Below are 12,500 nucleotides of genomic sequence, written 5' to 3'. Positions count from 1 at the left end.
GCTTTTACGCCCTCGATTAGTGTGGTCAGGCACAACACTGACAAAATAAGCCAACTTCGATCAGTTTTTTTCCTCTTTCTACTCAAGAATATACACTTCACAATTCTGAAAAAAAAAACGATTTTAACATTCTTTCTAAATATATACAAATCAAAACAAAAATTAAAACTACAATAACAAAGTACAATTTTCGGACGATATTCCAATGTGAGATACAAGTAGCCTATTCAAAAAACACTTATCACCAAACATGGGCTCTCCTGTTGTTGACTATTTTGTACCACTTCTATTCTAGAAAAGCATATTTCGGACTTACATATATATGACCAGTTGATCATTAATTTCAGTTTTTGTCTGGCGTTTCGGCTCTCTGTGTAAACTACTAAAAGATTCGTTCGGCCAGAAAACGGATGGACTCCCATTCGATTTTAATAAAAAAACATATTTTCTTCATGTATCATGAACTAGACATCAATTGCCATGACTGAAAAACACGATAAGGTGGAACAAACTTGAACGATAAAGCAGCCAGACAATAACGACTGCGCCGCAGCGACACCGTTTCCGTCGTTCATTTGTAAGCAAACTCGACAGTGGTACTACAGTAACTCAAGTATGCCTTATGCGTTGTAAGTTGGGTTAAAGTAAGACCTTTCTTATCTGATGAGAAAGGTTGACAGTTTCTGTTACTGGTTCCACATAAGACAGTCCTGGGAAAAAATATTTCTGCGAAGAGCGAAGAGTTAATAGTTGGGATTGCTGCGCTGTTTCATATACTGCGGCATCATCATCATCGGGAAATGGATTCAGTGTCAGCGTGTTTAAGTGTAGAACAATGTTGTTAAACACAACTCTGCGCCGGGTCTGGTAAATTGTAGGAAGAGGAAAAGCTAGAGAACAACAAAAAAGGGAAATCAAAAATTACACATGATTTTTTTTTTTTTTTTTTTTGCAGGGATCCTGTGTGTGTTAAAATTTAGATCACTATAATACTGTATAAGACTATCGTTGGTTTGAGGGAAATAATCCAATAGCTTTACCCTGCACTGCAGAAGGTGCGGTCCAGTAGTTTGGGCGTTGGATTTGTATGCGTGCGCATCTAGCTGGTCATTATCTAAATTTGTTTTCATAGGTTCTGATTTAAACTCTACCTCGCTTTCATATCCAGCTGCCGGTTGGTGTTTTTAACAATGCTACGTTTCGATGGTAGAACATATGAAACTATACGCAACCCAGGCTTGCATGAGATTCAAACTGATGACCGAGCGATTGTGCTGCACTTTCTCAATCAACTGATCTATGGAGCCTGCTTATTTAAAGAACGGAGAGATTAAGCATCACATTTACGGCTAACGGCTAACATCAAAATGTAATTTGCGTTTTGCCAATAATGGAAAAACTCGTTTGATTTCGTTTAATTTCTTGCTTGTTAGCTACAGGTATATATCAAGAAACTTCTCGGAAAAAGAGAGACACGAGTGAGAATAAGAGAATTTTCATGCTTTAATGGCAAGCAGCAGTGTGACGTTTCCCGTTTCAGCTGCACGGAAACGCGATATCACTAAATCTCGCTAACATCTGAAATTTCATGTATATATATCTGAAATTTCATGTATATATATATATATATATATATAAGGTGAGGCTAATGAAACCAACACATGATTCACTGTTACTCCGAGTTTCGTGCTTACGCACTAATCAGACAGTATTTAATAAAGAAAATTCCTATCACTTATATACAAGCGTGTGAGAAAAGTTATTGTTATTTGCATAATTACAATGGGCGTGAGTGAGCTATTTAAGGGCGTGATTTGTGAGTGAAAGTATTGGCAGCCTTATTATTACTATTATATATATATATATATATATATAACTGCAGACAGTACTGTTTAGGCCTTCTGGGCCTCATCAGTGCAGTGCTGATGTCTGAGATGGAGGTTAAGCTTATAAACCCACCCCAAATGTCCCACACATGTGGTACATCTAAGCCATGCCAGAGTGCTCAAACTAGCGAGCTAGTGAGCATGCGCAATTGCTAGCGGCAATGACTCATCCCAGTAGAGTGCTCAATTTGGACATGAAAGCAAAAGCTTTGTAATGCCAAACAGCTATATCTAACTGCAGACAGTGATATCGTAAAACTTTATTCAAAAACCAAATAAAAACAATATTTACAAAATTACTCAAGAGAAGAGGCTACAGCTAAAACAAAAATACAAGCTTATCAGCACAGACTTTACATACAGCTGGACGAACCCAGATAGAATTAAACTTAGCCTGAGAAAAGCGATGAAAGTTAACTTGGATCCTACGTTTAACATCAGCAATAATAAACTTAGCGATAGCTCTAGAGTCCTCTCCACCATTGTGAAAGGTAGCCTTATTACGAAATTTCCAAATACCGCACAGAATCGACTTGATGATGTACAAAAGCAGACGCAGGCACTTCCTTTCAGGCACCGGAAATTGGTAAAAAAACACGAAGGGGCAATTGGGAACGAAGGGGGCTGACAAAAGCGCAGATAACATAGGGACAAAACGAGACCAGACCAATTTAACCCTACGACAAGCCAAGAAACAATGATCAATGGTCTCTAGACGGGCGCATAAAGCACAGCGGAGCGAGCGAATATAGCCCCAGGTGTGAAGAGAATGTCGCACCTTAACGGCACGGAGGGTAATCAACCATGCAAGATCATTTTTGTAGTTCTCGGTAAATGAATGACGGATCAGACCCCAATGCCGAGAAAGGGAAAACCGAGAGGGGACGAAGCCTGACCAGAGGGCAGGGAAAATCGGGATGGTGCAGAAATTCGCTAGCAAAACCTTGTAAAAGGCGCGAGACGTGTAAGTAAACCCAGGAGGTGAATCAGTGGCCTGAAAGGAAGAAAGGACACTCGCATAAAAGGCAGTGGGGCGGGCAGCGCTTGGAGTTAGGTTATCGCGCAGCCCGGCCCACTCCGGCCGCAAAGGAGCTAACACAGAGCCACAAAAATACTTAGCAAGGTAAAAACCCTTAGAACTAGAATCGGACACGGAAGTAACTAAAGCCGCAAGCCGCAAGCCGCAAGGCGCGGCCCTGGCAAGGAAAATCCTTTAAACCCAAACCTCCACTATCAACAGAACAAATAAGCGATTTAGAACTACAGTCTCTAATCGAGCGCGCCACAAAAAGGGCCATATCAGACTATTAAGTTTACTATAAACCCATTTAGGGGGTACTAAAACGCGCGACACATAAAGCAACTTACTTAACGCTAATATGTTTAAAATAAGGACCTTCCCAATAAAGGACAAGGATCGCGACTTCCATCTAGAAAGAGTTTTGTCGAGTTTGGACAAACGCGGTTCCCAATTATCGCGCTCAACGTCAACAGTACCGAAGAATACGCCTAAAATCTTCATTTTCCTAACCCAAGTGAGACCAAGTGGCTCGTCAAGGCGGTCTTTCCAGGCACCAAGCCACATGGCCTCAGTCTTGGACAAATTAAGCTTCGCACCAGAGCCACGCTCGTAAAACGCAATCGCATCAAAAAGTGAGAAAAGGGAAGAATCGTTTTTGACAAAGGCCGTAGTATCGTCAGCATACTGGCCGACTTTAAACTGGACACCACCAGCCCCCGGAAAGAGAAAGCCTTCGATCGCGGGAGAGTCCCTAATACGGCAGGCTAAAACTTCAACGCAGAGAACATAAAACATAGGGGACAGGGCGTCGCCCTCCCTGACCCCCCGCAGCAAAGGAACAGGATCGGAAAGGAAATCGTTAACTAGGATACGCATATAAGCGCCGTTATACAAAGTGAAAATCCAGCTACAGAAGGAGGGCCCAAAACCGAAATGTTCTAAAAGATTCATTGGAAAGGACCGATTAACGCGATCGATGGCTTTCTCCTGGTCTAAAGAGACGAGAATACCTGTCTCGCCGGTTCTCTCAATAAAATCTAGTGTATCGCGAAGAAGAGCCAAATTAGAAGAAATAGATCTACCTGGAACAGAACACGTCTGATCAGGGTCTACAATAGACCCCAACACTTTTTTCAAACGGAGGGAAAGGGCTTTTGAACAAATCTTATAACCCACATTCAGTAACGAAATGGGACGCCAGTTTTTTAGATTTCTACGGTCATCTTGCTTATGAACAAGACGCGTAACACTCGATTTCATAGAGTCACACAGCTCACTCATTAAACATATCAACTAAAAGGGGCCCCAAGAGGGACCAGAACGCAGAATAAAACTCAACAGTTAAGCCATCAGAACCGGGCGTTTTCTTCCTATTAGAGAGGCGAAGGGCCTCGGACGCCTCGTTCAAAGAAAGAAGACCCTCGCATGATTCGCGCTCAGCTTCCGATAACCGGCGGGTAACGTGCTCAAACAAATGGGATTGGGCTACAGGGTCAATTGGCTCTTCAGAAAATAGGGAAGAATAAAAACGCTCGTGAGCTTGAATCATGTCAGGGAGGGAAAAAACCTCTTGCCCCTCAGAATCAAAGACAGAGGAGACGGAGCCTTTCTCGTGTCTCTCATTTTCAAGACCGAGAAAGAAACCAGAGGGAGACTCCCCCTCCTCTGCCCACTTAACCCTGCTGCGAATCTTAGAACCCTCGAGCTCGGAATCTAAAAGCGACCGCAGAGCAGCCTCTGAAGTCAGAATTTCAGGACTAGCAGAAACATCGCCCGAAACCAAACGATTCTTCAGGGCAATTAAGCGATTGGTTAGAAAAACCTTCTGGGACGAGAGTAAACGGTGTTTACGACGAGAAAAGGCGATCGTAGTGAGCTTAATGTCAGACTTTAAACACTCCCAAAAATCGCGCTGAGAAGCAAAGCCATACCGAAAGGCCAGAAACTGCTCAATTAAATCCGAAATCTCTAAGCAAAAGGATTCGTCATCGAGGAGAGAATTGTTAAACTTCCAAACTCCCGGGCCTCGCAGGGGAAGAGCCGCAATATCATAGTCTAAAATAACAAAGTCATGATCTGAGAAAACGCATGGGAGAATATCGCACCTAGTGACTTGATTACACTGAAGCCGAGGGACCAAAAAGATATCCAGTCTGCTGGCAATTGAATGGTCTGGGCTGAACCAGGTGAACTGCCTGTCTCGGGGATGCAAAAGACGCCAAGCGTCACGGAGGTTACAGCGAGATTTTAGGTCCGAGAAGCCGGAGTCGAGGGAAACCGACCTACCCAATTTGTCAAGCGCCGAGTCAAAACAATTCATATCCCCCCCGATCAGGAGCCGGGAGTTTGGAAGAAAAAAGGACGGGATCGACTGAAAGAAAATCTTTCTCTCAGCCGGAATCGTCGGTACATAAAGGTTAACTAGATTAAGATTGAAATCGTCAAACTTAACAAGTAAGCTGAGAATGCGCCCACTTTGATCCTTCTGCCAAACAGAAACATTATTACGAAAAACATCAGAACATAAGATAGCTACCCCCCCTCTCCTCCCGACAGCAGGGGCCCAGAAGCTGGGGCCCGGCCACGAAGAGGAGAAGGATCGCAGAACAGCGTCATTCGAAATCATAGTTTCTTGAATGAAACAAAAGTCTAGGCGTGAAGCACGAAAGAAATCAGAGACCAGCGAAAACTTACGTTGACTTAAACCCCTAACATTAATCGTAGCGCACTTTAAAAAGGTTAAACTAAGTGGGCGCATCCTCACTTACTACAGACAGACGAGACGACTTGCCCAAACCAGCGCGTCGGGAGAAGCCATGTCGAGATCTCTTCCTTCGGCGAGAGGGCCGCTCAGACACAGGAGACATATTATCAGGCACAGCGTCGGAATCCATCAGTTCAGATGTGGCAATACTCTCAGGCTCAGACTCGTCACTCTCAACACTCGTATCGGTCAGGGAAGAAACGGGAAATTCCTGCACTCCGGGAACTTGAACATCAGGGGAATCGTTGATGAGGCCTTGAGAAGTTAAAAGGTCAGGCGCAGGCTCAGAAGAAATGGCCGAGGCCAAGGGCTGGTCAAATTCAGCTTCCAGGGAATCGTCCTCAGACCTTGCCGAATCTTCCTCTGCATTCTCTCCTGGGGGGCTATCAAGATCCACGTCACCTGAATCAGCATTCTCAGCATCTAGAGTAGTGGGGGGGACATCCACGGGAGGAGGGTCAGCAGCAGGCTGGCTCGGGGGCTCAGCATCAACAGCATCACGATGTAAAAGCGGGCGGCGATACCAAGAGTGGCGGCAGTCAATGGCCATGTGGCCAGGTTCTTTACAAATACAGCATCGAACCCCAGCAGGACAATCACGGGCATGATGGCCAATTACTTCACAGTTAAAGCAGAGCATCTGACGACACTCTTGGGCAAATGACCTGGCTCGTTGCATCTTCTACAGGTCTTCACTTGGCCTTCGTACTGTACACGGAGAAGGTACTTACCAAAACGAAGGTAGGACGGGATGGGGTCATCGATACACATGCGAAGAGTACGGATACCATTCTGGACCTGGGGGAAGCCCTGGACGGAGGAACGACGCTGGGAGTAAACAGTGCCATACTTCGACAGAAGGAAGGTCAAAGCCGAGTCAGGTAACTCAAAAGGAGCGTCGTACACAACAACATAAGACAAGGCTCTGCCTGCAAGATGAGCTGCATGAGGCTGGTTTCCAACAAAGAAAGACGACTGCTGCAGAAATTTGTTTCGGATCTCCTCTTTCGTAAAGGTGAGGACTACTGACCCATTCTGGGATCTCTGAAGGCAACGGACTGACGTCGGAGGAAAACCATCTCTCACCAAGCTATCAAAGATTTGCTTGGTCGTAACTGAGCTGTCAGGGAGTGTGAAGTATGCAGAAGCAGGACGATCAGGCATGACATTCAAAACATCAAAATGCTCTCTTTCAAAAGAAGACAGATAAGACCTGCGACGCGGAGCTACACTGGAAACTTTTGGACGAGAATCAACAGCACCAAGAGTCACTCTATCAGCATAAGAGCCACCAGGACTGGTATCCATGTGGGATGGCGAATCAGATTGGCCAGCTCCAGAAACAGAGGGAGGCACAGGCGTATTCTCCACAATATCAGACCACAGACGGGATACAGGAGTAGGCTGAGACATACCGAAAAAACAATTTAGGGTAGGACCCACGCCGTTCCCTCCCGGCAGGTACTTAGGACAGGGTCCAACAAAAAAAGATAAAAGCCAATTAGTCTACCACAAACGTGCTATGATGGGCTTCTGGGCCTCATCAGTGCAGTGCTGATGTCTGGGATGGAGGTTAAGCTTATAAAGCCACCCCAAATGTCCCACACATGTGGTACATCTAAGCCATGCCAGAGTGCTCAAACTAGCGAGCTAGTGAGCATGCGCAATTGCTAGCGGCAATGACTCATCCCAGTAGAGTGCTCAATTTGGACATGAAAGCAAAAGCTTTGTAATGCCAAAGAGCTATATCTAACTGCAGACAGTACTGTTTTGGCCTTCTGGGCCTCATCAGTGCAGTGCTGATGTCTGGGATGGAGGTTAAGCTTATATATATATATATATATATATATATATATAAATATATATATATAACAGTGATCACGTTAACGCAGAAATCCTGCATTTTTACGCAAATAAAATCCAAAAAATGCATTATCGAAATTTTAATGCGTCCCAGGACGCAAGGCACTGACTTAAATAACTCACACAACTTGCTTTGATTTGTCAGTATATGCTGTTGTTTGTAAAACTGTTGGAGCGATCTGTGATCATAATTGAAGTTCTGAGAAATGGGGTTTAAAACATCTAAAAAGGTTAAAACTAAATTTTCGACCGCCTTCTGCGGTCTTCTTCGGAGGAATGTACTCTGCAAGTCACTGAATGCAAATATACAGCAAAAGACGTCACTGTTCGTTGCTCCTAAGGAAGGAAACCAGTGATGCGTAAACCCTTGGAAAGGGTGCTCTTTCATTAACAGAGTTCTTGTCCAGGAATGGACATAGTCTATTGGGGGGGAGGGGGGATTATTCCCTGAAACTTTGATATTGTGGAGACTGTCTTAGCCTTTGTCCACTCCCCCTTTTTGTTAAACAAATAATGGTAAATACTGGTATACACGGTAGAGTTAACTGCCGGCAAAAAAATAAACTGATCGTACATTAAAGCGAAAAAAAGCTTATGGCCAATTTAATTCCAACAATATTGCCAAAAGAGAAATTAAATATGGTGGATCTACAACCTATGATGATATGAATTGCGGTAGATTTTGATAAGTAAAATGTTTCTCCATCAGAACTAACATTGCATACAGTTTGTATTTTTGGGAGAACGAGAACTGTGTTTCTGGAGTTGTTCTTTGCCTGCACAGGGCTCTTTACACGAGGACGCGTGCGCACTCGTTCCAGTTCCTCCTCCATTTTGATGTCACAAAAGTAATTGATCGCTTCTGCTGGTAATGCTTTGTCAGCGGCTTTGCCTCCCAGTGCCTCCAGATCAAATGTAACTGGAAAAAGTAACAATGAATATAAAAAGGGACAACACTAATGACTTACTGATAACAGAAACTTGTATTTTACTTACTACTTGTCGGTTTTGAGATCTCAGACGTTGCCTTATGTTGCTGCTTGAAATACCAAAAAAAACTCCGTCTGATTTAAGGAAGATTCTTGTTCTTCAAAAACGATTACTCCGCCTTATTTTCTTTTGCAATACGAGATGCCATGCTATCCCATGGTTTGTCTCTTCTAATATTCTGCTAATTGAAATGCTTTGCTTTGAAACAGTATCTACCCTTATGCATGATATCTCTAATAGTTCTGTACCGAAGAACATTCAGAAACTATTTAATCTTTCATATACACGATCATCAGCTATGGGCAACTATTATGTTAGCGAATCGCGACTGAGCTTACAGTTAAGTCTTTTGCAAACTTTGGAACAAGATTATGGAACTCTCTTCATTCTGACTGGCGCGCGCTTACAAAAAGGCCATTCAACGAACGAATTAGGAAATTTCTGCTTACAGTACTCGGAATTGAGGATGCTTATGTTGATCCTTACTCATTTATAACAAAACTGAATAATCATTACTATCGTACCCTGTAATTCTGTTTTATGCTATTTATTATTATTATTTATTTATTTATTTATTTTTTTATTTATTTTAGTTTTTACATTCACTTATTTTAATAATATTGTAACAATTATGCAAGGTTTCTTCAATCTGTCTATTGTTTAATGGCTCAATGTGTTTTGTGAGGTTTTATTTTGTCGTGATCTCACCAACTCGTCCACCATGATGGCAAAGAGAATTGGCCCGAGCTTGGTTCCCTGGGAAATACCTCCATTACACGGGAGGATGGAAGAAGAAACATTGGATATCTTCACATACTGGGAGCGTCCCTCGAGGAAGGCAGCTAACCAGCGAACAATGCAGGGATGAAGGGATGTATAGCTTTCCAAGGAGGGTGGTACTGTGATCAATCAGATCGAATCCTTCTCTGAAGTCACCAAAAAATAAGTAGCGCACACAGCTTCCTCGGGCCAAGCTATCAAGCAGTGTGTGCCACTACCGGTGCCAGCTCGAAGGCAAACAACTTCCAAATTATATCAGGGCCGGGTGCTTTTTTTTATTTTAATGACCCTAAGTGCCATGTACGCTTCCCTCGGTGTAACTAGGAGGCGGTTTGGCATCTCGTGCACAGGGATGCTGTTGACGTCATGTGGCGTAAGAGGGGTAAATGGGGAATATATGGGCGAAGCTAAAAATGGGCCTGATCACAGGTTATGATTTACGATACCGAAACAATATCGAGTACTATTAGTATATGTAATAGGAGTACATGCTATCCAATTTGGAAATAATTGGATGAGAAAAATTCTGAGGACTGTCAAAATTGAACGAGGCCGGAGGCCGAGTCCAATTTGGCAGTCCGAGGAATTTTTTTAATCCAATTATTTCCAAATTGGACAAGCATGTAGTTCTGTTACCTATTAATTATATAGCTAGTCAGTTGTAATTGGACATTGCTTAGTCCAGTTATCATCCTTAAGAAAGGCAAACTAGAATATTGTGAATTATTCCTATTTCCAAAATATTACCTGAACTCCAGAGGAATCCTTCGTCTGCCTCGCTTAAAGTACGAGAGACATTCTTTTCGCTTTCAGTAACCCTGCGTTCGGTTCAAGTTGTTGCCTCAGTGAATTTGCAAATTCTCGATCTCGTAAAATACTGTAGTTTCTGCCACATTTTTTTTAAAATAATGGTCCAACTAGCACTGCATGACAGCCAAACGTTCTGCTTCGTATTCGTGACCGTCCTTTTGTCTAATTTCAAAGAAAAAACGGCAAAGAACTGCATCATCATGACGAGGGATATCTTCCAACTTTCTCACTTCGTTACGCTGCATCTTCGATTCTGAAAACATTATCCATTTTGTACTCTTGGAGGTGTTTTAGTTTTGGTTTTTGCCTCCTAGGTTGGCAAGATCTTCCTCTGGCAACGTAGGACCGGAAATCTCTCATTTGCAGTGATGTCTCTGAAAAAGTCCTGAGAAATGGAAAAATTTGGCAAATCTCCGTGGCTAAACTCCGCCATTGTCAACTACTACAGAGCTGACGCTATGCTTTGTTTTGATTGGCTAGTTTCTATTACCGATTGTATTTTCTGGGATTTCATTGCCTTAGACAAACTGTCCTATATTTTCTAAATTGGACAGTTTGCCTGTTTTTAGAGGAAAACCCTAGCTATCAGAAACTATCCAAATTTATCCTAAATTGGACAGTTTTAAAGAATAATAGCTATGCTGACAATTGCGGATTAACTATCAGCTATATAATTAGAGCTACATATTACGCAAGGGCAACTTGAATCTCCTGAAGAAACAAAACGCAGCTCAGTTGACAGTTATGGAAAACACACTGTCAAGTTACTGCACTACCACACGTACGCAATGCGTTCCTACTTTAAAAAATATCCCGTATCTCCTCAATTCCCCCCATCCCCCAGCCAAAAATCCCGTATCCCTACAAATATCCCGTATCCTAATCGCTTCTCGACCTTTTGGCTAAGATTAGTTTCTCGGCGAAGGGCTACGGTCAAGTACCATTGTACTACGTACGGTACTTTTTTCAGTGCTATAAGAGGCAGGCACAGAACAGCTTCGGCTGTTTGTTCTCTCGAGAAGCGATCTCTAGGGTTTTTTGGTTTCGTTCTTGATAGTTTTTTGTACTGCTCGAGTGAAGAATCATGACGAACTTTTGTACTTTCTAACAACTATTTACTACTTGTAGCTTTTGTTGAGTTTTGAATCGATGATAGAGAGAGTTTTGGCGATTGAAACCCGGACTGGACTACTGGATTTACGCTTTTTTCTTAACGAGATTTCAGGTTAGTGTGGAACAACGTTTGATACCAAGTTACTCTAATAATGGAATTGTAAAATTTGAACTTTGGAATGGACTATAGAACACGCAATTACGGAATTTTAGATTTTTGAGCATTGAGAGAAATGGACTACAGATGTTGTCTTCTTGTCTTCGCCACGGCAGATTTAAACAGTTTGCAACGATCTAAACCAGGATTACGGAACCGGACTTCAAATACAGGGCCCGGTTGTTCGAAAGCCGATTAACGTAATCCAGGATTAGCCTAAACTTTTGTTTCATGTTTTCAACGTTTTGGTGAAAGTTTCCTTTGCTTATTTTTTTTTCAAGATTGACTTCTTTAATGTAAAGTTTTACGGAATATCAGCCTTGAACAGCATTTGGGAGTAGAGAATAAAATTCCTTTGTTAATTTTTAACCTGAGATTAGCGTTAATCGGTTTTTGAACAACTGGCCCAGGAAGTGATTCGTAACAAGTTTTTCGGATGATTTAATTAAGGCTGATCTTGTAATTTTTGGATGAACGGAGGTAAGGAAACAAGTAAAACTGTGGGATTTGGATAAAGTCTCCTTCAAAAAAAAAAATAAATAAATAATCACGTATCCTGATAACCTGCAAATAGGGCTTCGTTGTTTGCATTTGCAAATTTAGTAACATTAACAATGCGTTTTTACAACAAACAACTTTAAGTTATATTACAGAATTATCTTTCTGGTAATCTCTCGCCATTTTCCAAGGTTTACCTGTAGTTGAAGTTTACTATAACTGGACAATTTGTGTTAACTGTTTGCGCATTCCACGGATACGCCCTTGTAGGCGTCTTGTTACAATACGAATCTGTTCCTTCGTAGAGTTTGACGTCTGTGGTCAACGAAACAATATAAAAGGGCGCATAACCCCCCTGTGATGAACACAGTCTCCAGGAGTGTCGAAATGTCGACTCTTTGAATTGCATACCCTTTTAAGATAAGTCCATAACTCTAAAAACCAGAATAACACTATACTTACAGTGTAAATAGCCCACTTTCGATATATTAATTAAGATTCAGTCCCGAACAAAAAGCATCATCTCGAGGCTCTGGGAAATAAACTCATACAAATCCTTATATTTATTCCCCAGAACCTCGAAATGGTGTCTTTTGTTTAGGACTGAAGTGTAATATA

This window comes from Montipora foliosa, chromosome 1 (assembly GCF_036669935.1).
Source record: "Montipora foliosa isolate CH-2021 chromosome 1, ASM3666993v2, whole genome shotgun sequence".
NCBI lineage: Eukaryota > Metazoa > Cnidaria > Anthozoa > Scleractinia > Acroporidae > Montipora > Montipora foliosa.
This window is presented reverse-complemented; position numbering follows the sequence as displayed.